The following is a 27,778-nucleotide window of genomic DNA, read 5'->3' as shown; positions in this document are numbered from 1 at the left end:
TTAAATGAGATACCTAAGGCCAAAAAGGGTCATTGCTTCCTGACACCTGAACTCCATCACTGTATGTTACTGTTTCAGATAAAGATTTACGTATCACACTCCTTTAGTCAACAAAAAAAGTGGACGTACACAGACATATGCACTTTGGTACACTAGGTAATGACTATTATATGCTCCTACAATATAAAGAAGCAGCGCAAAAACAAAACAAAAAATCTGATTGAAGCCAGCGCTTAACACTTTACCGTCCCTCAGTTTAAAAGTTAAATTGTCATTCACTGAGTGAAACTAAACAATCCAATCTGTGCTGGAGTTTACGTTACTTGGACAATGCTTCATCAACCACCATGCCTCTTTCTAACTCCATCTGCTCCACCACTACCTGGGAGGGAGATGAGGGCAATGCTCTGTTCACCTTTCAGGAAGGATTTAGAGTACGCCACTGTTCAAAATAATTTCATCAAGCCTCTGAACAGCAAACTTCTACTCAACAAGAAAGGGAAAAGAAACTGAAGTTGGGACTAAACCCAAAGCCACTGACATGAAAGAGAGCACCAGCATCCCCTGAGGGGGCCTTACGGCTTTAAAGAATTTCCAACAGTTAAAGCAACTGACTTAGGGGCTTGTGACTCAAACTAGCTGGCTTGCCACAAGTGGAATAGTTAATTTTATGTTATTAAAATCAACCACAGAAACAGTTATCAAGAGCAGCATCTCCTTCTAATATTGTTACTGTTTAAGCCAAGTGTTTACTATTGCAACATGCACTTACAGAGACACATGTATCTTCAGATTTGCATGACATCAGTTTGATGAATTATTTCAGGAAGATGGGCACATTTGAAGACATTTCCATGGACAAACACGAGAAACTCATGCCTGCCTATACCTTCAGTACTGACCTTGCTGCTGTTTAGGTGTTTACCAGAGGATGTAGCTGCCTGTCACTAGCACCTTATGATGTGCCCATCATCAATACATAGCTCGAATTGTAGTGGATTTAATCGACACACTAATATTCATTTCCCTGTAGAGATTCAGCCATGGAGCTATGCCAGCACTGGCAGCAGGTGATAAACATACCGATGTTTCAAATTCGTACCAAAAGATCAAGAGACGTAACTTATATGCTTACAAATTGCTGGATTTTTTGGTAAAAATTTATTCCTTCATCTCAACAGTTCATGGAACAGTATCTGCTTTTCAGCAGATGGGGCACTTGAAATAGGTTGCACTTCAGCATCCTGTTTTCCAAATTAATGGTTGGTACCTGGTCTCCTAAAAAACACAGACTTTATTGAAAGACCAGTTTGTAAGCTATACGATGTGTAAATCATGTGATGAACAATGTTCATCTTCTCACGTCTATAAGGATAACCCAGTGCTGATTTAACGAGGGCATTCATACAAAATTACACTATTCGCAGGAACATTCAAACACAAGAATATTCTCAGACAATGAGAAACAACACTGGTTTACATCTTTCAGATGCCCAAGGAAAGTAGCCAGCCAAAGGGAATTTAACCCAAATCGAGGAATCTAATCTGAAAAACATTCAGACAAAATTCCTGGTAAATGGGGCAATTTGTTGTCATTTCTCTGATGACCTATCTTAACAGTTTAATAACGTACTACTCCTGCTGAAACATACTGCTTTATCTGCGCAGAAAAAATAAGTCTCTGATCTTACTTCTCTGTTTTTCAAAGGAACAATGAGAGTGAGAGAAAGGACGGAAGGAAGGAAGGAAGAGAAAGTAGGAGGTGATTGTAAAGCCTATTACAATTCAGAGAACAAAAACTGCTTTAGGTACATCTTAAGTAGATGCCTTATGCAATTTGTGGACAGCTGCAACTCCAGAAGCATCTCTGACTACTGCAGAATCCATTCCTCTAATGAAGTTAACTAAAGATATTTAAAATGTCATTTCTTAAACTAAAAGCGAATAAAAGCCATCATTTCTATTATGGGTATTTACATGTTTGAGATGAAGCGTCTACACAATGGGAATTGGAAAAGTAATTACTTCCCGTACATTTGTATTCCAGCCCAAACAGCTCATACCTGCTGGCTTCCTTTCTCTAGAGAGAATTACTTTAAAGTTTTTGCATTCTCTCCCAGGGGTGAAATACAATAGGAATCTGAACAGAACATCAATTTTCTTTGCTTTTGTTATGTTTACAACTTCCCTGTAGTATTTATCAAGAAGTATACAACTCCCCATCGTTAGAGCTGCACAGGCCAACAGTAGGAATTCTTGCTGGTGATGGAGCTATTGATCACACAAACATTAAAATTATGTCTCCTGTAGTAAACGCCAATAAAACAGAGGTACATTAATCAGGAAATCAATACGCTTGTCAATAGAAAGGCTAACTTTGACAACGTAATGCAGTAGGCAGATCTACTGGATGGTGGACCACAACACAAGTAACCCAGGTAGTGACCTTTCAGTTTGACTTCTGGCTGTGTTAAAGCACTGCATGAACAACTGGCATGTACAAAACAAATGGAGGAGAAAGTCAAGAACTTAGCTCTTCAACTTGTTCCATAGGAATAAACTTTAGATTATTGCTGCAGTGACCTTTAGTTGTTCAATTAAACATAAAAAAGAAAGAAAAAAAATCAAACACACAAAAGCAAAACACGAAACTACCACCCAAACTTCTAGCTCGTGTTTTCAATACCCTCTAGCTTAAGGGACAGTACTAGTAGTGCAAAATTCTGAAGCTACTTAGTGCTTTTACAAGGCCAAATTGCCGTCTTTATCATTTTCTGTTTAAAACACAAATACTATTTTTTATACATAACAGGTTAATTATTCATGCTTTCAGAGCTTAGCTTTAAATAATTCTTTCAAGTAGAAACTATACTTCAGGTGTGATCTGTTCATTAAATTAGAAATAGAGAAGCACATATTCTCCCATACAAGAACAGCATTTGTTTTAACACCCTCTTTGTATGGGTTAACTGAAACTACATACTTGAATCCCCTGGGTACAGAGTTAGCAGCCAGGAGATGGTACCACTGCAATGAGCCCTGCTCTCTGATTGAGGATCTCACGTTCTTAGGTCAAGCACTGGGCTGCAGGGTGCTGGGGACAAGTTAGTCTGTTTCTCCACTGCTAGAGGACGTGAAGCTGCTGACCAGCCACTTGAAAATTGCTATGTGAAAAGCAGAATTGCATACGAGTTAATTGGGAAAGTTATTTTTGTGAGTATTACTTAAGTATTTGACAAAATATTTGATGAAAAAAGCATCCACTGAGCAATAGCAAACGAGATGGTAAGCAGCAACACATTACAACCAATTTTCTAATTCAAAAAATTCTTGCAAAAAGTTTTGTCATTTGAGCTGGTGACTCTGAAAATGTGACTTTTTTTTTAAGATAACTGTTCAAAAATATTTTTTGATTCAAATTATTATTTTTCAGACTTTCAGAATATTAGCTTCAGAGAAAATTCATGACTGATAGGAAATGTTTCAAAACATTTCTCTTTGGCATGGGAAAAACATTTCCACATCCAATTATACTAGATTTTTATTATTTCAATGATGTACAGGAATATAGGCTTTTCTTATTTTAAACAACTGTTCTTCCTATCTCCTAGACCTAGTTTATATATAAACCTTATAATGATTTTTGCGGAAGGCGTATAGTCATAAAAGATTCCTGACATTCTGCAACTCTCATTTCACTTGTACCTCTGGACTAGTATGTTATAAATCAGTATACTTTTCGAATATGAGCTACTGTCCCCAATGTCAAAAAGGAACATGTCTTTTCTGGAGCCAAGCAGAATATTTTCGATCACATGAAATCCACTCCAGATCCAAAGATGACAAAGATATCTCTGCACATCGCTATCTTCAGCATTCTCTACTAAATTCAAAGCTGCTCAGTTGTGGTTAACTTCACTATGATCTGGGAAGAAAAAAAAAAAAAAAATCTTACCTGAACCTGAGTAATAGCATCTGAATCAGACGCTATTCCACCTTTTAATTGATTTATTTTAAATATTCTGTACTGGAATAAAATCAATTTTCAATCCACAAATTCACAATACAAAACTGTAGTAGATTGGCCAGCGTAGTCACGACCACTTCATCTTGTATTACTAATAAATATTTTGATTGGCTATGGATGATTTTGTCCATCCACTTTCTGATCAATCACTAAGCTCATGGCAATGGATTATTGGTTTTGAGGAGGGTCGGAGAGGGAAGACATCTACTCACTGACTTATATATAGCATCAATTACTGGATATATGAAAACAGCAAATCTGACAACCATCAAAAAAGCTGTCAGCACTACAGAGTCTGTTAAACGTATCCAAAAAGAAAGGGAAATTAAAAGAGAAGGTTTTTGCCTATCCAAGACAGAAACAAAATCTGCTAAAAAAAAATAAGTCATACATATACACAAACCTATTAGATAGACTACTGAGGCAGTACCCAATACAAATAGGGGGTATTTATTAATATTAATAATAAATATTAATATGTGTGGCAATATTAATATCATATGAGTCAGATCCCCAAACTCAACCTCCCCATTTAAAAAAAAATGTACACAAACAAACAAACATGTTTCATCTTGGACATGTTACTCACATCATGACTTGTTTCTCTGAAAAAAAAATTAAGAAAAAACAAAAGCTGTAGGTCAATTTTAGCATTCCTTTTATTGGCATTTTGAACTAACCATAGATGTGATATAATATAAAGTATACAGGAACGATCCAACATGAGGTTGATCCTTCATGTTGTTGATAAATGATGTATGGTGGCAAAGTTCAGATTTCATATAGCCTGCATGTGTGCCAGGCTTCTTGAAGTGACAGAGCAACACATCGCTAAAATTATGTTCCCCCAAACTAAGTTGCGAAAGTTACTTTATCTCAGTTAAAAACATTATTTTTTCTCACAACTCTAATTTTATCTCTTTTTCCTTTGTCTGTTCCTTTTCTCTATTATTGCCTTGGTGCTAAACATTAGCAAAGGCATAATTGGTGCAAGCTCAGGCAGCTATTTTTAGGGCAATTTTGTCTGACTGATTATGAGTTTATAAAACCATCCTGAAGTACCAGAAATCCATTGTGCATGTGTTACGATGCTCTGCATTCTTTTACAATGAAATCTGGAGAGGATTCAAACAATCCCTCTCAAATAATAACTCCAAAGTCAAATGCCTGATTCAGCAACAAGCTACGACCTTGTTAAAGGAATAGTTTGGAGCATTTGCTCCTTTAGGTGCCAGCAGTCTTCATCACAAAAGAGACTGCCTTCGTAGCCCGACCCGATTAATGCCAGTAACCGCCGCACCGCTGCACGAGTACAAAACCTTGCATGCTTCTAGAAATGGATCTTTTAACAAAGATTAATGCTGGCCGTTGTGACGACTGCTCTCTAGTTTTACTTACTTTTCTAACTGTGTTGGGATTGTGAAGCTTTGGAGTTCCTGTCCTCTCCAGTGGTTTTGGACGGCACAAGCTCCTCCACTTGCATTTTTGGTCATCTCCCTTCATTTTCACTCATACGTAAAAATTGTTAATTGTGGCTGAAGATACTTACAGAGCAGTAGTCGTCATGGAATATAGGTGCTATAAATTTATTTTTATACTTGCCATATTATTTCCCTCTCACACACACTGACCCAGTTATAGTGCAGAATTAACATGTACTTTGCAGCTGAAAATTGTCCTGCTTTTGGAAACCAAGTGAGAGCGCGCTCTGTTGGAGAGCACAGCTCTCCAACTTTATAACCATTTTTCTCATAACAGGTAATTATAAGCATATTAATCATCTCTTACCATAGAAACATTACAACACTACAGTCTACTTCAGCTGGAAGGCAACAGGAATATAACCAGCTGACCAGAGCATCCTCAGCGCTTTTGAGGATGAGTTCAGTAGACTCTAAAACCTATTTGCACAACAGGAAAGTTTTGAAGTTTGCCCATTTTTCATGCCTGCCACTAGTGTCTCTACAGAACATTTTTCTTTAGAGCTGTGTGTTCATTGAAGGCTGCTAGTCACAGAAGTCCCCTTGTAACATTTATCAAGCCATAATGATCATAAACCTCAGCCATGCAAGCTTAACCAAAACTCACTTCTTCGACTTGGATTTCCAGAGTCATTTGCATCCCTCTTCATAGAGGCACTATAGAGCAAAATGAAGAATTTTGAGTTCATCTGATGATGTTTAATTCCTGAAACAATCACTTCAGTTAACTAGGGTTACCATGGTTGAGTCCTCATTAAAAGCTGCATATACAACTGTGTGGTATATATTGGTAAACAGCAGTGGATGACAACACAGCATAACAAAACTGACCATTCAGAAAGACATTCTATTAAATTTGAGCCTAATGACAAAAGACACTACAAGAAGCAAAAATGACATCACTGTCATCCCAGTGTAATTGCACATTTAGGATATACAGAGAAGTTTGCCAAGTACATTAATCAAACAGAATGGAAATACTGGCATCAGGCAGCAGCAAAGGTATCTAGGTAAGCGCAAACGGCCAAGGGGCTGAGTTTTGCAGGGCTACAGAGGCAAAGAAAAATAGTTGGGGAAGTTCGGGAAGGAAACAACTGAATTACATCAAGGTGCAAAGACGACCAATATTTGTGAGAAACTGAGAAAGCAGTTTAGGTGACAGGCATCTAGAAAAGAACATATAGGCAAGAAAGGAAGCAAAGTAAACAATCTGAAGACCAATTTTAGTTTATATTCAGTGCTACTCAAGCAAGCTCATAAAAAGTAAGAGAAGAAACAGAATTTCATCCTAAGGCAGCAAAACATACATTTCTAGCTTGTTCCAATTGTTATCTTTTCTTCTTTGGTTTCATAGTTTCATCTGAAAATCTGTTATTACTCCAGCAAAAAAACTTGATTTAATGATCATGTATAACAATTAGTATAATGTATATTATGAAAAGTGGATTGTGAGGCATCCCTAAAACTGTGATTTAACGCATACAAAATTTACCTGAAATTTCCTCGAGCATTTGCTCAGAATATAAAGACAAACTGTCCTTTATAGCTATGCTTCCTTTCAAGGTGTACCCACACGTGTATTTGCCCAAAAAACAAAAGTCTTTGAAAGAACTGTAAAGTAACTAAGATCTTTCCACGTTCAAATTTAAGATGCCTGTAAAGCTTCTTACTCAGATATATTTTTGCATCAATACAATCCTGTGCAACTAGCAAGCACATGAAAATATTTAAACATTAACTTCCAGCTATTTCTGACCTTTCGTTTAAAAAGGTGTCTACTTCTCAGTCATAAGACTAGCTGCAAAACAGTAGCAGCAGCGATTTCTAGCAAGTGTCCTACAAGCTATTCAAAGAAAAAAAAGAGAAATAGGATTCAAATTCCATTTATATACAAAGACTGTTTTTTCTTGCTGCATGTTCACTGTTGAAAGCTTTTGGAGATTTCAGAAGTCCCCTTCTACAAATTAAGCTCCTTGTCACATCGCGCTATCGCTGACAGGTAGATGTAGTAATTACTTGCACAGCATCTGAAACCTGCAGAATGAAATCTCAACTGCAGAAATTGTTTTTATTTATTTCATGGAAAAGCTGAAAGCCTATCAGTGTAAACCACAGAAACATTCAAATCACACTAATAACTGAATATGTGTCACCTGTCGTTAGCAACTTTGACACCTTACTGTGTCTGTTCTGCTATTTATTATGGAAAGATTTGGGTCATTAGATTACCATTCAGATTTTTTTCTTTTCGTGACAGATTGGATTATCTCAGGAGAGGGAGTCAGTCTGTTTTTTTATTTTGAGTGCACGCAGGAGTTAGGCTGAAATTTCCAAGTTTACACCTTCTCACAGTACTTATATAAAAGCATGTGTCCTCAAGAGGAAAAATATTATGCAAACACATCAAAATATTATTATTATTTTTTTTTTTAAACTCCACTAGAGGACAGAGGTTTTTCTAGGAAATAAGTCAATTAGAGGCTGATCTAAAACTTGCAGATGACAGTAACTCAGACCTTAACTGAGACAGGAAGGCTGTTGTGCTTGGCACTGTAGAAATGCATACAAAAGACTAGGTAGAGCAGGGGGGAAATTATTTTCAATCTTTATTTTGCATACAGGGAAACTAAAGAAAATGCTGCAGGACAAGGTCACTGGGCAGGCAAAGGGACCAAGACTAGATAGGTATTTTCCCCAGTAAAATAAGATTCAGAGGGCCTGAGAAATGAAGAAAAATATTCCTTTTTTTTTTTTTTTTCCCCTCCTCCTAACTCCCCCTCAGCCTCTCCGGCTACTTATAAGTGCTAGATTCCTGCTTGCCGCATAGTAGCCATAAGTAGGAAAAGAGGAGAGAAGCTACTTGGCCCAGTTCTAGGTATTTTCACGACCTAAAGAAAACATCTCCCAGATGACCTCAGCTGAATTTCTACCCAGTTCTCGTGCTATGAGATCAATCTTACCCTTAGGACGATTGTGAGTTGGGCTGGGTTTTCCACTATTAGAAACCAGTCATTAAACAGGATAAGAGTTTCTTGTTAACAGGGCAAGAACAGGCCTTTCTTCCCCGCATTAACAGTGCTGATGCTGTGCTGCCTGCAGCCAGAATGTATCTTCGTAACCACGAGGCAGCATGAGCTTTCCAGTTATGATATAGTAGTATCATAGTATGCCCCCAGAAGCATGGAAGAAGTTACATTTCATAAGGATTTTCTTTTGATCTGGTTTAGGTTCTCATGAACAAGGAGTTCATTATGCTTAAAAATGTAGGACTGTCCACACAGGCAACTCTGATGATAAGTCCAAGGTCCTCATCAGATCTGCGGTAAGTGTACAGCAAATTCAATACACCACCACGTACACCATGCAACCAATCTGCATTCACACAGCAAGTCCTGCATGTTCTGGCCGCATCAAACCGACTACACATGACGATTAATGTGTGCTACAGTAAAGATTAAATAAGCCCATCACAGCACATGCAGAGCACCAAATTGTCCAGAATATTACTGATTGCTAAAGCTGCTTGAATGAGTTTTCTCAGTTATTTCAGGACAGGTGGCCTCCGGACTTAGCTCAAAAGCACTTCTTGAATCCTGTTCAGATTTTTGCTAGCAAACTAGGTAAAAATGAGAGTTTTGCAACTCCTGCTATCCTCTTTGTAACATTCACCAAAAATGAGCTTTTGTAAAGAAAAATAGATTCAAAGGTGGAGTGAAATGGTTGGTCCACCATTATACACTATTACAGGCTCTGTAGGACAAAAGCAATGTCTATTTTAGAAAATACTTGGCATTCATAATACACAAAAAGATATTATTTAAACAAAGAACCTCGTCACCAGAGAGAACTATTTTTGGAGTTAACTTGTCTCGTGTTTTTCATTTCTAAAACCAAACTTTTCCAAAATGGCTTGAAATCATTACATTACAGATGAGAACAGAACTTGACAGCTCGTATCTCTTCAAAATTTGAGGACAATGGAATGAAGGCAAATGGAAGGCTTCTGCATGATCTTCTGCATGCAGTGTTAGGTGCTGCCCTGAATCCTTACGCTTCCACTAAATGTCTCCAGGGAAAAACAACAGAAACTATACTCTCTCTCTAGTAATGAATTAAAACAACATCAAGATGTGCTTTAAAAGAATCGGCAGATACTGGCTCACGTGCCAGCTACAGCATATGGAATATAATCAATTTCATCTAGGGAAAATAAACACTATTGGGCTGATTGGAGACCAAAGCAGTTTTCTGCAAACGACTGCCTTAATTTATACTGAATTTTGCCTCATCGCTATTCTGCGTTGTATCTGTAGCCTGAGAGGAAAAAGAAAACAAGAAAAGTGGGAGATAGAAGATAAAAAGAGATCAGAAGAAAGAAAAACAGTGTTTCTTCTTTGCAATGTGGACAGCCTTTTCCCCAGCCTTCTCACAGAGTTTAAGTTGCAGGAGAGGTAGCTGAAATAAAGCTACTAAAACATAACAGCCCAAAGAGGGGGGCTTTTTTGGTCATAAACTTGAAAATCTTCTACGATCACCAGTCACTTTTCTACCTTGCATACACTTTCATTTAGGCACTAAGAAAAAAAAAAAGGTTCTGTTCAAATTCCTTTTCCTCAAAAACCAGAAGCAAGTGCTACTCTTTTCATATGCAACTACCATGCATGGCACAATCAACACAGATAATGTTGTATTGTTAGTAATAGTAACACCATTACATTTTGGATCTAAGTTCTTGTAAGATCAGCTTAAAGTAACTGGGAACATTCAGATCTGAAATTCCCATTTAGTTCCTTCGGTACCTGTTTTCTGTTGATGTTTACCCAGTTACACTCACTTGACGATCCAAATGGAGTAGCTGGGAGAAACTGAATAAACAGCAAAGATTTATGACAAAATGAGCTCATGGATGCTTGTTTCAGTATCATTACAGAACGTAAACATATTTTATGAACAATCAAAAACTGGGAATAAAAGTACACTTGCATTTTAAGTGTTCATAAAATTTGATAACATATAAAATATTATACAATCACTTTTGAATGTTGTAGTCATATAAATACATTAAACTCAATAGAATTAAGCTATCAAGAGGGATTTTTCTTTTAAACAAAGAAAAACAATCAGTATTGTCACTAAGCTCCCATATGCTTATTAAGATGGGAGATGTAAAAATAATAGGTAGGAAAAGATAAGCTCATGAGACAGCTGAAGTTATTTTTCTAAAACAGTAAAGTAACAAATCCACATTTAAAGAAAACTAGAACCAATTACATAATACATTTCAGGAAGATCCCAAAATAATGATATTTACCGATAAATCAGAAAGTTTATATTGCTTTCACCTGAAATTGGAAATAAATAAATCAACTGACAAGGATGATATTCAAATATAGTATATATTTTCAAAGCTATTATATTTTCTTCATAACTGAGAATAAATTAACAAGCTGTTATTAAAAAAAAATGGGTAAAAAAAAGAAATTTTAGGGATCACCCCCACTTTGTTCTGCAGGTGTCAGGGAGAGAGGAAACAGACTCCTTTGTGCAAATGCTACAAAACCCACCTCTGCCTAGGTGCTCTTCCAAAAAATAACTCTGATGGTGACAAAAAAGTGGTTTGTGCCTGGTACAGCTCTGGGGAACCTCAGAGAGGGAAACGGCAAGCTGCTCATCCAGCAGTAGCACAAACGGGTGCTGGGGCCAGGCAGCGTGTCCTTACTCAGGTACAGAGTTGCACAGGACTGCTCCTAAGCAGCCTTGCAAGGAAATAAACAGTCACATCCAGGATGAAAGATTCATTTTGGAAAAGTAACTAGATTTTTACACTGTTACTTTAATGCTGCCAGTACTTAAAGCCTTTCATTCAGAGGGGAGAGGGAAAGAAACCAAATTTAATCTCTGATTCTGTACAAAATCAGAGAGTGAAAGTATACCATGAATCAACACTTCTTTATCCCCGGGGTTGAAATCTGGCTGCGTTTGTTTCTCACTTTTCCTAGAAGAACCCCAACAGAACGATGCTGCAACCACAGAGAACCCACTGGCTTGAAATGTTACCACTTGCTCTCCCAGAAAAGTTACTTTCCAGATCAAATAAGACATTATTTCAGCACTAAGCTTTCTTTTTTAATGACTAGGACAGTGCAAGACCTAGCAGCATTTAACATAAAATGACACATAATTTCCTATCATCACACTCATTCTACTGGTACAAGTTTATGTAGACAGTTCCCAGTAGGACATGAAACAAGACTTGCTGGAGCACGATACTGCGGGATACCCAACAACCAATCTATCGCATCATTCCACATACTTTTAGATCAACCTATATCCTCCTCTTAAGAACCATATAAGCTTTTTCTTGCAGTAAATCTGGTATGAATCAGAGATTCCTTTTACAGTGTCTCCATTTAGCTCTGCAATATTCATATACAAATATTTTCTTTTAAAAACAAATTGTTCCAACACAAGTTTTCCTTTCACATCTCATTTTCACATCACATTATTCTGACAATTTAGTACATTAAAAAGGTAAGCTTACATTCAAAACTTAGCAGAAAAAAATTGATACATTTTATTAGCTGATTATTTCTACAATAATAGTCTTGCAAAAAAGCTACCCTTGGGTTCAGTTATCAATGGAGGATCTGCTTTTTGGAGCATCTGTTGGTGATCCAGCCATCAAATTAGCAACACTGTCATCGACTGTCATTGGCTTAACGTTATCCTTGCCAACAATTTTATAACTACATTTTAAAAGGGCAATTACCCCACAGCTGTTGATTGATACTAAACTAACACTATCCTTGTGCAGTTTAAATACTGCAAGTGTTGCACCTGTTTCCATTTGAAATATTAATGGTATTGACTATTACAGTTACCTTTTCATTTGTTTTAGTACAACTTGAGATGACAACAGCATACAATGTCTGTCTTTTTTATGATACATCATTTAAAGTGCATTATTTTAAGTTATTTTACTTTAAATATGGAACATTTAGGGAATTACAGAAAAAGTCCCTTTTGCTCAGGTCTACTTGCCTTCCTTTCCAACATATATTTTCCCGCAACATATCTGATAGAGTCTCTCTGCATTCAGAGATGCACTTTTAGCAGCAGACACCTCTGCAGACCGCAGAGCCTGTGAAGCACTAGAGTACAGGGCACCGCATGCCAAAACAACTCCATCACCTACTCATCATTGACTCAACATCAGACAGCACTTAGTTGGCTTTAATTAAACTACAAACATTGAAATGCATCTTAGAGAATTAGTTCAGATTAAAACAGACACAGTGAATACGGACAACAGAGAAGAGCAACCGAATGCTCCCTACCGATCACTTCCGTCATAACTATCTAGCAAATGGTATTTCGCATTTTCCTCTCAAGTCTCTATCAAGTCTCATCTTCCTATATCCCTTCCTCATTGTCAGAAGGGATAGAGGATAGGACAGACAGTGATCTACGCCAGTAGGACTTCTACAGCGGATTGGCATAACCATGACTTATTCATGGTCCTGTTCTTTTTCAGATTTCAGTAAATTGTTATTTTATAGATACAGAAAACATTACATAAAAGTCAATATTTGTACCATGTTCTAATCACAAATGCTGTATCACTCCCCAACAGTATAAAAAAGTTGCAATGGAAAAAATAGAGGTTGGATGGACCTGCTTCCAGAGAAAAAGGAGTGCCTCGAGTAAGACCATTCTTTAAAATAGGAGCTCTTTCATAGTTAATTTTAGTTTACGTTTACAGAAATACATTAAGTAAATGTGTCATTTGCATACATTTCCTTCAGATTACTACTTTGGTTCCAAATGATTTTGCTCGTATTCTGTAGTTCTAAAAATTACAGATGTTTCAAGACTATCAAAGCAGTAATCTCTATACTTTTTATTAACTTATGTAGCACTTAATGAAATTAGAGAACTCTGCACCTTCGATTAAATATTGGTGGTACAACTAATTAAATATATTCTAACTTATTAACAAGTGACTCAATCATTAGTTACATTTCTGGTGGCGTTCCAACATATTACCTAATCAAGCCTGTAGGTACCACTAATTTGTTCAAACAAATAGCCTTGCACATCCCCCTCATTTAACTAAATATGTTAATTAAGTTGTTCTTGTTATCTTAATCTGCAACAACGAAAACAGACATGTCAATCTCTGTTGTTCAAGTAAGATCCCTATAATCTTGTGCCTTTTCCTCTTAATGGCTAGGTATATTTAAAACCTCTGGAGTAGCCAAGTTAATTCCACTGTATAATAGTCACTGTTGTAAATTTGACTTTTATTGCATTCTAATTCTCAGTACCAATTAGCACACTTTATGACTCCATTTGGAACAGCTCCAAGTTTATAACCACATCACTACACTTCATAATTACTTTATTTAAACAGCCTGACTTAGACCCTTGCTACTGTAAGGTGGTCTGCTATCAAGTTCTGGAAATATTGCATATATTAAACAGCTGTCAACACTACAGACTTTTTAATTAGCTGCTCTTCGTTTGTAACATTTACTCAAGCTCCTGAGTACTGGCACCACTTGGTGCCAGACAGATATGATGTCATTCAGATTGGACAAGAGGGGCATGGAGGCCATGGGAACGAAAATAATAAAAGGTCACAGTCAAGTTTAAAAGTGGAATAGCTACAAGACACTTCAGGTAATAGCTTGCCAGTGTAAACGTGGCACACAATAGAGAAGTCTATAGTCCATGGAAATCCTCTCGGGTTTGTCCTTGGCTTTCAGCACACAGAAATGCACAGACTGTGATAAGCACGTTGATCTTGTAACTTGCAATCTGCTACTGTGGCAACAAAAATTTCATTTTATCAAGGTCCAAGAAAGTAGTCAGAAGTGCAGATTAAATATTCAGTGAAAGAGTACTGCATCTCGCTTACCCCCCAACCCCCGGCCCCAGCCCGGCGCTGCTTCTTCACCCTGCTTCCTCACACCAAGGCTGAAGAGATGAGAAAAGCAGGTCATTCGGAGACTCAGACTCGTTGCCATTTATTTAGACAATTACCCTATTCCAAACCCATTTACGGTGCTGGATTGGCTAAGCAGCGGCAGCCCAGCAGACCGCGGCATCCACCTCTGATGGCTCCCCACGTTCACAGAGGCTTCACAAATCACTCGCTACATTCAGCGCTCAGAAAGGGTATATATACCTCCGGGCCTCCGTGGAAACAACACAGGGACGGAGCAGGATATTTTTGGTAAATAACTAACTTTTTGACAAATAACGAACCCACCTTTGCTGTTCCTGTGTTTCGGCTTTGTCAGTCCCCAGAAAGCTCTCTGCTATAACTTCTGTTGCAGCATTTCAGACTAGTTTATAATCATTCCTAGGAAATGAAGTCCTAAGTCTGCCCTTTGGAAAAGAAATTTAATAAACAATTTTGTTCAGCTGCATCAACATGAAAGAAGATACGAAATATTGCATCAAGAAGCTGAAATGAAACATTTCTATTTTCTCTCCATATTTTTTCAACCAATTACTTCTTGGTTTGCATGTTGAGAAGGAAATATACTGACATCCAATAAGGGTCCAAAGATACAGCAATTGCACTCCTCTAACAGCCAAACTTACGGGTGCCTAAGGGAAATTAAGCTAGATATTATTGTGTAGTGAGATAAAAGCTTGGATAATGAATGAGAAAGGTACTAGCAGACTGACTCCTGACCCGCTTCTAAGGCAGCCAAAAAGAAACCATTTGTGAGCCAGGTCTTACAGAAACAAAAGCATACATTTTATTTATAAATATATAAAGGGGATGGGGGGACTTGATCTGCAGGCAGAGGCAGAAGAATTGCTTTAGGTGTTATTTTCTGCTGGCTGTCAGAAAGGCCTGTGCATTTTTTGCTTTCACCAAGGATGAGTTACTTCCAGGCACTGTTAGAACCCTCCTAAGACAGAAAATTATTACGTCTACCATCTCCACAGGACACCTGCTTAGAAAAACTACTGATTTAGTTTCATGGTTCCACCTTCTCTTGGCAAAACATTAGTAACAGCAACAGTAAAAAGCTTTATTTAACCTCTACGCTCTAATTTTCACTATATAGCTGAGGAGAAGCGAGCTCAGTGACTTTGCTCACTGCACATCCCGAGAGACGCTGAGTGACGAAGAGCGACGGCCCGCGAGGCAGGGCCGTGCCGTGTGCGTTAAGATCCCCCTTTTCCTGCAGTCTCACACCGTGTAGCCGCAGAAGTGGAAAGGACCCTACTGCAGTCTTTCATCTTTTAAGCAGAGGGTGCGCTGCAGGCAGCGTGCGAGCGCGACGAACCCCCACGAGGCCACAGGCTCCTCGAGGCACCGCTCTGCCCCCGCGTTAGGGAGAGGCAGGTGCACTGAGGGCTGCACCCACGTCCCTCACTCCAGCAGAAAGGTCCGCGCCATCAGAGGACGCACAGCTGCAGCAGGAACAAGTGGGTCCATCGTGGGGGCCTCCGAGAGGCAAGTGCCAGGATAAAGCCATGGCCACCCTTCAGGTGGTAAAGCATTAACTCCTTTCCATGCAGAGAAAGCAAACTGCAGCTGACGAGGAGATAAATGAACACAAACTAGGCAAAATTCATCAGCATAAAAGTCTGTGAAGTTCATAAATCCCATGCGGATTTGCAAACGATCTTTGCAGATTTTTATTCTCATGCTAAAATTCAAGACCATGTAAATGTTGCTTTTAAGTTTCATTTTGAAACACAGTCTTACTCCATATATTTCAGAGAACTAGCACAATACAGCTAAGTTTTTAAATACATTGTGTTCCACAAAAGCTAAGGCTTTATTTTTAGTTTTATTTTTAATCTATAAATCTATAAAAGTCAGTAAATCTCACGTGACCATGCTAGGTTTTTGCATGCTTCTTCCTGCCTCTTGCTTCCTCCAAACAAGTAACTTCCCAACTTAGCAATGCATTTTTATCAAATCTGAAGATAATTGAGGGTCAGGAGAATTAAATTTCTATTACTATCATTCCTCAGAAGTTGTAGCCATTAAAACCATTGATTTTTTCCCTCGATTAAATTCAATATTTTGTCACTTTCCTAAGTAAACGCAAGTATGTCACACAAATTTTAATTGCCTACAAATAATTAAGATGACTATAAAAAGCACACAATAGAGCAGAATATGTACTTGATTATTCTCTTTGTAAAATATGAAGAAAATACAAATAAATAGCTGCTTTAAACCAAACAGTAGAAGAAGAAATTAGAAAAGTATAACTAGGCTACATCTTAAAGGATTGAATAGGTAAAAAACCAATTCCACCATCATCTAATGACAACAATTACATGCATCTCCTAAAGAAATCCGCACATTGTGTGTGCAACCTGGTGACAAAATAAAATTTTCAGTGACTGTAATGCGAATCTAACGTCCTTGGCCAATGCAAAAGCTTTCGACAAATGTGATTATCTGTTTTGCTTGGAGGTGTGCTTAATCAACTTACCACTAGTTTCTGAGATGTCTTGGTTTTATTTTGAGCCCCCGCCCCCCATTTTTGCCTCTATTGGTTAAGACGACATAAAATTGATTGTTATGGAACAAAGCAATTCAAATTTAATGCATCAACCACCCAATTTTATAACTCTATGCATACGCAACATTTTTTTTTTTATCATGTGTCCATCCTATCCATCTATTTATTTTAGTTCTGAGAAATACAATGACAGTATGCTGTAGCTTTTCTGCCAGGAAAATTGGAAAGCATAAAAAGGAAAAAAAATCAGGTCAACTGCAATCTTTTGGTTGAAAGATATATAATGTAAAATTGGCAAGGCAGCTGTGGGGAAAGGTATAGGGAGATTCAGGAAGTAGGCCAGCAAAGGAAAGTATAGGTACCTCCTTTAGATGGTAAAAGGGTCAGGAAGCATATAAAGTGGGTATAAAAAGATCAAACAGTAAAAAGCAATTAACCCCTTGGCACTGGGAACTGGGATTTCCTGACACCAACAGCTAATGCTGGCCTTAAGGGGTTACAGGATCAAATAATAAGCCAACTCCTGAAATAAAAGCTATCATTTTAGGCAGTGAGGGAAAGCATTTTGAGTACGTACTGGGCATTCAGTCTAATATGGTAAAAGGGGGAGGCTGCAGAGGAGAAACTCTAAAAGATAAATGGTAAAAACTGTTTTCCAGATTTAAACTTAGATTTCTTTCAACCAAGCTTTTTTTCTTTTTAAACTGAACAGTGGTTTGTCCTGTATTTCTGTGGTGTGTGACTTAATCCAGGTCTTCTTTGATGTAGAGAAGGATTTGCCCTCCATCTTCTCAGCAAGTTCCCTCTCACTTTATGATTAACTTCGAACAATGTCAATATAAGCGGGGGGTTGTTTATTTAATGGCCTTAAACATGCTTACTTTCCTTCTACAAAAAAGACAAGTGACAACAGAGAACTTCCAGCAACATTAGATGATCAGCCTAGGCTCACGGGAGGTGCCGGATTGCCCGACTCCTTTAAAAAGGCCACACTTTCCACAACATCCCAGGACCTACGGTTATTCATTAATATTCTACTGTTTTCATATTTCATAATTTATGGCTTTAAATTGCTGCTGAAAAACTAGATAATTTGTTTAAAATAATTACAGCGTTTTCAGATTAGTTGATGATATATAATATAGATACTCTTTATAAACACAGGATGAAGCTAACAGTTTTTCTTTAGTGCAAACTAAACACTCAGAAGGTGTTATATAAATGCTGATCTTACAAGAAAACTTCAACTGATGTAAATATTCCTAACTGTTGTGAAATTAATGAAGCTTCATTGATTTCTACTAGTTGAAAATTCAACATGTTGGTTCAAAAATTTGCAACCTTTTCCAGTATAACTTAATCTCTTACTCCATTGAAAAATTATGAGGAAAATAACTTTAGGCATTAACATCAGTGTTTTGTTTGAAATTGTGTTTATGGGTACAGGGTTCTTCCTTCTCTGTTAACGATCTATAATCATACACTTTAATGGAGACTCATAAAAGGAATTCGGCTTCTATAATGATGTGTTACGTGTCCAAGGGCCAAAGATGCTTTAGGCAGACTGATTTCCACTATTCGCTGTGAATCTATTATTCATGGCACCGGTATTCTGCAAGAGCACAGAAGCGTAGGAAGAACTCCCTGAAGAAACCAGGTTGGCCTTGCTGAAGGCAGCACCTTTGAAAAAGCTGCCAAATACAAACTGCTGACTACAAAGTGCTAGTGAACATTTAAAGGGCGCATGCAATTTGTTTGGTACCCAGTTACTTCTCCTGCGTATGGTTGCTCATGTTTGGTCCTACCAGCTGGCCTGCCAGCAGTGAGGCTATTTACAACTACCTACAAAACAGGGCCTCAAGAGACTGAAATTTCATGCAGTAGATAGATACCATGAACTAGGTACTAGAAAGACCCAAAGGTATTGTCTGCTCCCTTTGTATTGTCATGGCTTAAATTTTGAACTGTGCTCAGTGAATTCAATGAAAACATCTCCATCACGTTCAGCGGTACTAGTGCAAGCTCTGACGGAACAAGCTCTCTTCACGTTTTGGCAAAGAGGAGAACAAAGACTGAAGAATTCCACAGGAATTAAAAGCAGTAGAAAGAAAGAGGGGGAAAAAAAGACAGAAACAATACGGAAGTACGTAATATAAGAGGTAAAAGAAAAATGAGAAGGAAAAGAGACTGATTGCTAAAAGATCCTACAGTGATATAGTACAGAAGAGTGACAGCAAAGACACAAGCTGCCTGTCGCATATAAACAAGAAAGTACTGCTCTACAAACAATTGTTGCCAGTTTGAAAAAAAAAAAGATTGCTTACTGTAAGCAGAGGATGGAGGCCAACACATCACGTAGTTAAAAATAAGCAACCCCTGAAATGCCTCCTTGCCAGGTTGCCTGAAAATATATGCTCGAATCTCTGATGAATAACATAGAATTTATTCCTTCTAGGCCATGTAGGCAACCACAGTGCATTCTGCTCTCAGTGTAAAGATGTAAAAGGAAAAGAGAACATACCCATATAGAAATAGTTCATAAAACTGATTACTTCAAAGGTAACAATGGTAAGTGAGGGAAAAGCTGAACATCACACTCTGCTTCTAATTGCTTTGGTACAATTTATAGTAGACTTTGGTTAACAGTTTGAGTCAAACTACTGGAAGTTCAGCACTAAAACATTTGATCATTTATGAATTTAAGCATCTTCAATACTAGAGGGCTTCTAGTCAAAAACAAACAAACATGTTGCAGACCTCAAAGTGATTAAAGGCTCTAATCACAGAATAAAACTCTGTTCAGTGATGTGCTATATAAACAAAGCAAAAGACTCTTCCTCATCCAAAAGGTAAGCAGTAAAGTTACACAAAGAACACTAGAGAAGATGCACTAATGCTACAGTCTTCTCTATACTTTTTTTTTTTTTTTTTTTTTTTAAAGAAAGCTTTGTGTAGTCCAGCTTTTGCCTAAAGTAGTCAAAAAGATGACAAGGAAAAGCAGCAAAGTAAATTGGCATAGGTCAAAAGCTGCAGAAGGAATGAACTTTTCACCTGCACTGCTTAAAATGGGTACAGAACAGGATCAAACTGGTTTAGGCAATTACAGCACATAAAAATTAGGCTAAATTTTAATCTGCCCAGAAACTGTATGACAAGTTGAATATGTCCACTTTTATGTCACAGTACTCATGATCAGATTAAGTGGCCTGTGCTCTGGTACCATGCTCCCTAGCAGTGATCTCCTGATCATGCTGAGGTTCCCATGTGCAGACCTCACCATAAGAATTTAATACCTGAAGTTGTGGCAAGAGTTAATCCATACAGAATTAGCCAAACAGGCTTGAACCTTAACACTGCTTCTTAGACTCTTAAAACTTACAAGAATTAGTACTAGGATTTTTTCCTAAAACGTTCTTCTTTTTTTTTTTTTTTTTTAAAGTTCATGTATATATATTACATTTTTATTTCATGTAAGATCTTTTGCATCACTTTGATTGATTTGCTGTATTTTAAGAGTAATAACATTCTCTTAAATCCATTTCTTTAGAATACCCTCCTTTGGCCTGAAAGCGAGTCCTTGAACCCTCTTGGTTTTCGTTCCATGTCTAGGCATCAGCAACGTGCAGAGGAAACCAGAGTCCTCTGGCACATCAGTCTGGCACATGGACAGAGTAATTGAAAAGCAGCATCAGAATTATATACAGTTCAGAATTTGCATGCATTATATATCATTTTTACTGAGTCACTTCTTTGGTCCTAAACGTCCTTTCCACTGGGGGGAAGACAAGCCAGAATAGATTGCCCAGGCTGGTTTTATACTTAGGCAGTAAGATTGGTCATTTCATCACCCAAAGAATGAGAAGCAGGTTTAGCTTATAATGCTAACAAGGATTTCAGGGGACCTATCCTTTCTCATTAGTCAAAACGTTGTCACCCAGAAGCCTTGCAGCCAGAAGCTCCTGCAGGTTGCTGCTGTGGGATTCCTCTGATGGAACGAATGACTTGTGGAAAGCTGCTGTTCAAAGGCACTCCTGGCTCTGTGAAATGCACACAGCATCCTTGCGCTTACTAGTTCCTTCCTGCTCCACTCATACTCTGCTCCACCTCTCCAAATTTTAAGGATCAAAGGATAGCTCTTCCTTTACAGCATACTAAAAAGGAGAGGACTATGTAAGCGCTCATACCATAAACATCCTCCAGGCCCTGGTCACATCTTACAGTGACTACACAACCCTTCTTTATCTAACTTTTGTAAAGGTCCATATATAGTAAATAATAATAATAAAATTAGGGCCGAGCAAGAGAAGTCTGTCTCTCTGTACAAGGACAATATACTTAAAAGAATTCCTGAGGGATGTTTGAGTAATCTATTTTTAACAAAACTCCTCACACGATGGGGACTGCACAGCCTCCAAAGGCAAAACACTCTTGTGTGAAAGTATCTTGCCCCAGCTTCTACATTGAAACACTCCTTACTGCAATCTGAAGCCCATTACCATCTCTCTCGTCCACCCTGAATACGGAGAAATGAGTATTTCCTTCATCTTTTCAGAAGCTTTTTACATTTTTTGAACACATCACCCATTGTCATCTTTACAGTCTTCTCCTCTCTAGACCAAAAAAGTTCTAGCTCTCTCATTTACTCTTCCTAGCCATAATTCCTAAATGTATGAACATATTCTGATTCCCCTTCGGACCTCTTTCCAGTCCATCCAAATTTTTCTTGAAGGAATATACTCTTTGAATAACATCAGTAGCTTGCATTCAATTTTTGATTGGTTATAACCTAAAGATTTTTTTTCAAAACTGTTCTTAGCATTTTTTCTTCAAATCTCATTTTCCAGCTCATGTTCATGCAGCTGACCACCTGCAAACATAGCAAACATCCTACTTATTTCATATAATTCCTCCAGTTTGTCATGAACATTTTGAATTCTAGTCTCCTGAATGCTTGCAGCCCTTCCCAACCTCTCATTGTCTGCAGGTGTCATGAAACAAATTGCTCATCATCCAAGCCATTAATAAAAATATTGAATCAGACCAGACACAAAAGCACCACATCCAGAACACATGGATGGAAGAAGCATTAATCGCACTATTTTCTCCACTGAACTTAATAGTCCTTCTAATAGTCAAACAGTTCACACAAAAATAGATCACTTGAAAGTAATTAATAACAGTTGGTTGAAATTGGTGTCACAGCAAAAAGTAGCTCCTCATCTAACATGCATTACAGGAGAGGAAACAACCTAGTTACTGTTTATCTGTATTGAAAGTTAGCATGCAACCTTTTATCCCATTGAAGACAGCCCAAGCCTAGAACTCATAGAGGCAAAATATCAAAAGCAAAATAGCTAAATGCACGTCAGAGGTAATTAGTTAGATCTGTCAGAGAACCTTTCCTACCTTGTATTTGAGGATAAGCAGAAAAACATGAGGAGAAACAAGTTCAGAATTTTAAAAATGTATTTGCCAAAGAAACATCAGTATCTAACAAGCAAGCTGACTTAAGATATTGACACACCATTTTAAAGTAAATACTCAAGAGAATCTTTCAGAATGAAAACAAAAACAAAAAATTCCTGATCCTAGCTTGAAACTGATTTGTTGAAAGAACAGATACTATTTCATTCCAGTGCACAAAAGGCACAGGACTGATAAGGCAATTCTGTAAGCACTATATACAACTTTCACAAATTGTACAAGTTCCACTTTGAGAGAAGTGCATTTTTCCACATTATTCCCCTTTGAAACCTGTTTCATGACCTGATTGCTCCACTAATTAAGAACCTTTTTTTGTAATTCCAAACTAACTTTACAGCTAGGGAGTTTAAAGCTGTTTCTTCTTGTGCCAACACTGTTTTTCTGCTTAAATAGTTATTTTCCCTCCCTGGTGTTTATCCTCATAATATATTTACATAAAGTAATCATAACCCTTCTTAACCTTTGCTTCCTAGGACTAAACAAGCCAAGCTTGCTTACTCTCTGCCCTTTTCCCAAGTGATCTGCAGCTGCTCTGTTTTCAATTAATCTTTGTTGAACACAGTTGACCAGAATAGCTCACAGAGAGCCAGATTGTCTCTCACAAACGCCTTGAACAATCAGGTTGGTATTTCAGGTAAAGATATGAAGTGCCTCATCTGACACCTTATCCCAAAACGTGCAGCACCTCTTGTAACCAGCCCCTTCTGCCGAAGGAAGTGCAGCGTCAGCACCGCACCGGCCTTACGAGCTCTCTGCTAAAACACTCTCTCGAGGCAGCACCACATCCAGTTCTGTACTGCCCTCCAGATAGATGAGATCTCTCGTGTTTCCTCAAACTTCCTCAAAAACTCTTATGTTTCCATACCTCTCTAAAATAAATTGTTTCCTGCTAGGTCAAAAACTGTTTGATGGAAAAGCATATTTGATATAATGTATAAGGATCGGGATCATAAGCCTACCACTCTTCACGGTTATTTCTTCTCCAAACTGTATTTGAAAAGTTAGAGATTTAGGAACGCTGACCTCCCATGACTCCTTCCAAGATCACATCAAGCTATGCTGGTATAGCAGCAGCTCTGCCTTCGGGCTGCTTCCCACTAACACTTCTGTTCTGAATGCAAGAGCTTCCCAGGGAGCAGGCAAAGACGGCAAAATGAGAAGATCGTGCACCAGTGCATCAAGTACAGCTTAAAGTATGTAATGGCTTATTTGAAGCTCCTCCAAATAGCTCAGAGCCATACTTTGTGAAAGTCTGCATGGAAAAAAGACTAATTGCTTTACAATTTATGTTCTTCATTTATATCAAATAAAGGTATGAATATTCTTTCTGAAAGGCAAAAGAGCCTTTCAGTGAATATTTTAGTATCAGATTACACTGTTAGGCAAATTGTATCAACACAACCCTGATCCCATTAATTAAAAAGCAGATACGTGTTCTTCCACAGTAGTCCCTTAGGGGTACACAACAGTCAGCAGGATACCGATTTTAAACTCTATGGACCAAAATTCCTTGAATGTGAGTATGTACAAACTGACCATAAAGCTGCACAGAGCATTCTTCATGTGAGGCGTTTGCATGCAAGTTGGGAAAAGTACAAGCAGGAAGCTTATTTATGCTCTGTTTTCAGTTGGTTTTTGAGCCAATGGATTTGTATGTGAAAACTGTTGCTTTGGTGCAAACTGTACACACTAGACATTTCTGAATGAAAAGTCAATCTGGGATTAATTGTTTTCTCCAAGTGTTCTCTATAAGTATCTTCACCCTTTTCTTCTCATCTGATTATCCTTAGCAGATTAGTGATTATAATAGCATTTTATTTACTTTTCAGTAGCCTCTCCCTCCCCTTTCCTCACAAATATTTCAATGGTGGAGCATTCATGGCATCACAAGCAAACACGTTTGCTTCTCTGTGGAGGCTAGCACTGTGAAAGATGTTATAGCTGCTTGGCATTTGCAACAGACCAAGACCGGGTATGAAACTCATCGTGTCTGAGCTAAAGGACAACAGTCTCCACCTGCACAGTTAATATACACGCTATAGGCTGAAAATCAGTCGTGATGCCTATTGTGTATATTAAAGCACATATATCCCTACTGACATTAAGATGGATTGAGGAAATCTTAAAGTCAATCACAGTTTTAGCACAAGACTGAGTTTTTCCTGTCACTTACACTGCAAGGCTAATTTCTGCCCGATAAATTACTTTTCTCCTCCTTAAATTTCTCTGCTCTTGAAACTATTTCTGCAAGTTATCAGACAGTATTGAACATACTGAGGTTAGGAGATTAGTGACCCTAATTATGTCTGCTACAGTCAATGGAGAGAGAAGACCTTCTCCAAAGAGCATTTCAAACAAAAGTCTAAGGGCACTGAACCATCCTTTAAAGGAGGGCCCTCTTCCTTCCCCATTGACTATGGCCATATATACTTAAGACAAGTGCAAAAACTAGAAGATATAAATGCCATCCACAGTTACTGTTGAAAGACTTCCTCCATAATTTATGGGGGTAAAAATAACTGGGGTAAGACCTTATGACAAGGTTAAGGCACTGCTTTCTACAAATGGTTAAGAGACCTTAGCAGATTACAAAAACTCCTTTGAGCAGATGATCATAGAAAAGTAACAGAAGCCAGGTCAAAGCTTGCTTTCTTATGTCCCGGCTTAAAAACAAAATTCCTTTTTGATATCATTACCGCTAGTTAACAAACGAGGCGCATTCCTGAAACAGTGAAAGTATTTACCACTCACTATGCATCGCTCTCAGCTTTTAGATACAGTGCATGAAATCGTTCCATCAGTGATGAGTTTTCTATTCTTGAACATTTCTCTTTCCCTGCAAAATGATTCAAATAGCTCTTCATCCCATGGCTTTTAGTAGTCCATAGCTCCTTCATCTCTTCAGGGTTGGGGATAATAGGAACTTGAACTGTCCTTGCAAAAAAAAATTGCCATGTGTAATCACAAGATAAAGAAAATATATTACCAGCTTCTGTGAGGCTGGTGAACTAGCAGTTTTTTATTCTAGAACAAATAAATCTGCAATTGAACAGTATAATTTGGCAGGGATCAATTAGGAAACACTGCATAAATATATGTTGTATTATTCTTATTTCAAATAATAATCTCCAAATTATGTTAGTGTTTCTAAAGAGGATTCAGAAAAACGCATCCACATATATCTGTTTCAAAATATATATTGTTTATATAAGTATTCTTTAGAAAAGCTTTCCCTCCCTCTCTGGTTATCCCTGTATTGCCACAAAATAACAGCTACAATTATATAGCAGAACCTCCCCGCACTTCCCTGAAGGATGGAAATTACAGCAGGAGACAGTGTGAAAACCAGCCAAATGCTTGTTTAAAACTGTCTGAATGCTTTGCAAGTAAGGTATCTGCTCAGCTGGGGCTTTTCTTGCAGCCACACAGAACAATGGCTCATATAAATGCAAAACAGGTCTGAAAAAGAGACCACATGGTCTCCCCCATCTAATGCTATTAACCACCTGACCCCGGGATGGCAGGACGCATCTCAGGAACATCACTCGTCCCTCTGATGGAGCCCAAGGACCACCGAAAGCATTGTCAAAGATAAAGGAGCAAAACAAAAAGTATATAACAAAGTCCTCTGTGCTCCTAGGAAAAGAAATCTATGGCAGTAAAACTTTTAAAGTTTTTTTTTTTTTTTTGGCTGTTTTAAACAGCCTGCTTTTTTACCTAAAGGAACTAGGATGACAAAGTCCTCATGCAGACACACAAAACCTTTCAAAAAGCTGTTTGAAAAAGCTTTACAATTTCTACAAAGAGGCTTCCTGCAGCCCTTTGAGAAGGCAAACAGCACTTTTAAGTGTTGTATTTTTATTCTTTTCAACTTGTAGATAAAATCTAGGTCTGGCAGAGAACATCCCCCACAAGCATTATATTGTTTTGCAAGGGAGGTTAAGATAAATGTATCTCACTGATAGCGTCATAAGTAAGTAGTGGGCAGGATAATGTATGTCGCACAATCTCACCACAGTAAAACTGAAAAAGCAAAGCCTACAGAAGTGAGAGCAGTTTCAGATAGAAATATAATTTCATCAAGATTACTAACACAGATTAATTTAATAGTATAGCAATTGTACAAGTCTCTTAGGTCCATAAACACTTATGCAGATACTTATACAGTCAGTGGGATTAAACACCCGCGTGGCATTCCCAATGAGGATATTTTTTCACTTAGTGTCTAAGGTACCAGGATATCATCACTGACCTCAATGAAATCAGTGAGAGTCCTTGCAGGGACAACTTTTTGCTGTGACCTCAGTTTCTTTGAATAACCCCAGTCATGTTAGCGGAAACTTCCGCTATGGAGATACAATAACAGACATTTCAGATCTAAATAGCTCTTACAGCTAAGCAGTTTGGATGCTGAATCCTTATGTACCAGATCGCACTAACTAAATCGCATAAAAGGGTATGGTCTTTGACACTGCAGCATTACAAGTGGCACCAAAACCATTTACTCAGTTTTGTTACTTTTGGCCAGGCAGTACGGGTTTCGCAGACTAAATTCAGGTGAAGACCTCATCATTAAGAAAAGCATCGAGGCCATGACATCACGTGCCCAAAAAGTCACATGCAGTTCGCTTCTGTTCCCTGATATACCATGAATCAACTGATACTAAGGCATGGTATTTTAAATCGGTGAACCTTATATTGGTGTATGTTTAAACCACAAACAAGACATTTCTAAGCTTTAATAGCTCTTTGATTCAACTGATACTTAAGCTGTGCTTAAACATCAGCATGCAGTAAGCTTTATGACAGGGTGAGAGGTATGGTTCTTAAATCTTGCTATCCATTACAGGATAAAACTCTCCAACACCTGAGTGTTCTGCACAATTCATATCGTGTTTTTCGTATGAGCACATGCCTTCAAGCCTGCTGATTTTGCTGAAATAATATACATTTCGACATTTAAAATTTCAACTTGCATTTAGTTCCAGCGCTTCCCCCCCACGTCTCCATCCAGCAGGGGGTCTTCCGCTGAAAAAATATCAGTCATTTGGTTCACTCGTTCTTTGCAAGAGCCATAACACAGCCTCAGAGGGGATCATTTGGTCATATACGCATATTTGCGATGGAAGACAGGAAAACAACCAACCAATGAAAATTCATTACATGAAGTGTTTGGGGAGAATCAGTAATCTGACTGCTGCCATTGGTGTGCATGTTGTTTAGTCCAACTGTGAGGCAGCGCAGGGAATCACAGAACCTGACAGATTAAGAGGTTTTTA

At 38.0% G+C, this 27,778-nt stretch overlaps 1 long non-coding RNA gene across 2 annotated transcripts in view; it reads right to left on the bottom strand.

Annotated features, from left to right (window-relative positions):
• The window catches only part of LOC104140822 (uncharacterized), a 239,412-nt gene that overhangs the window by 26,251 nt on the left and 185,383 nt on the right, over window positions 1–27,778 (bottom strand). The gene's annotated exons all lie outside the window — the stretch shown is intronic.

Source organism: Struthio camelus, chromosome 8, assembly GCF_040807025.1.
Source record: "Struthio camelus isolate bStrCam1 chromosome 8, bStrCam1.hap1, whole genome shotgun sequence".
NCBI classification, from domain to species: Eukaryota; Metazoa; Chordata; class Aves; order Struthioniformes; family Struthionidae; genus Struthio; species Struthio camelus.
This window is presented reverse-complemented; position numbering and strand designations above follow the sequence as displayed.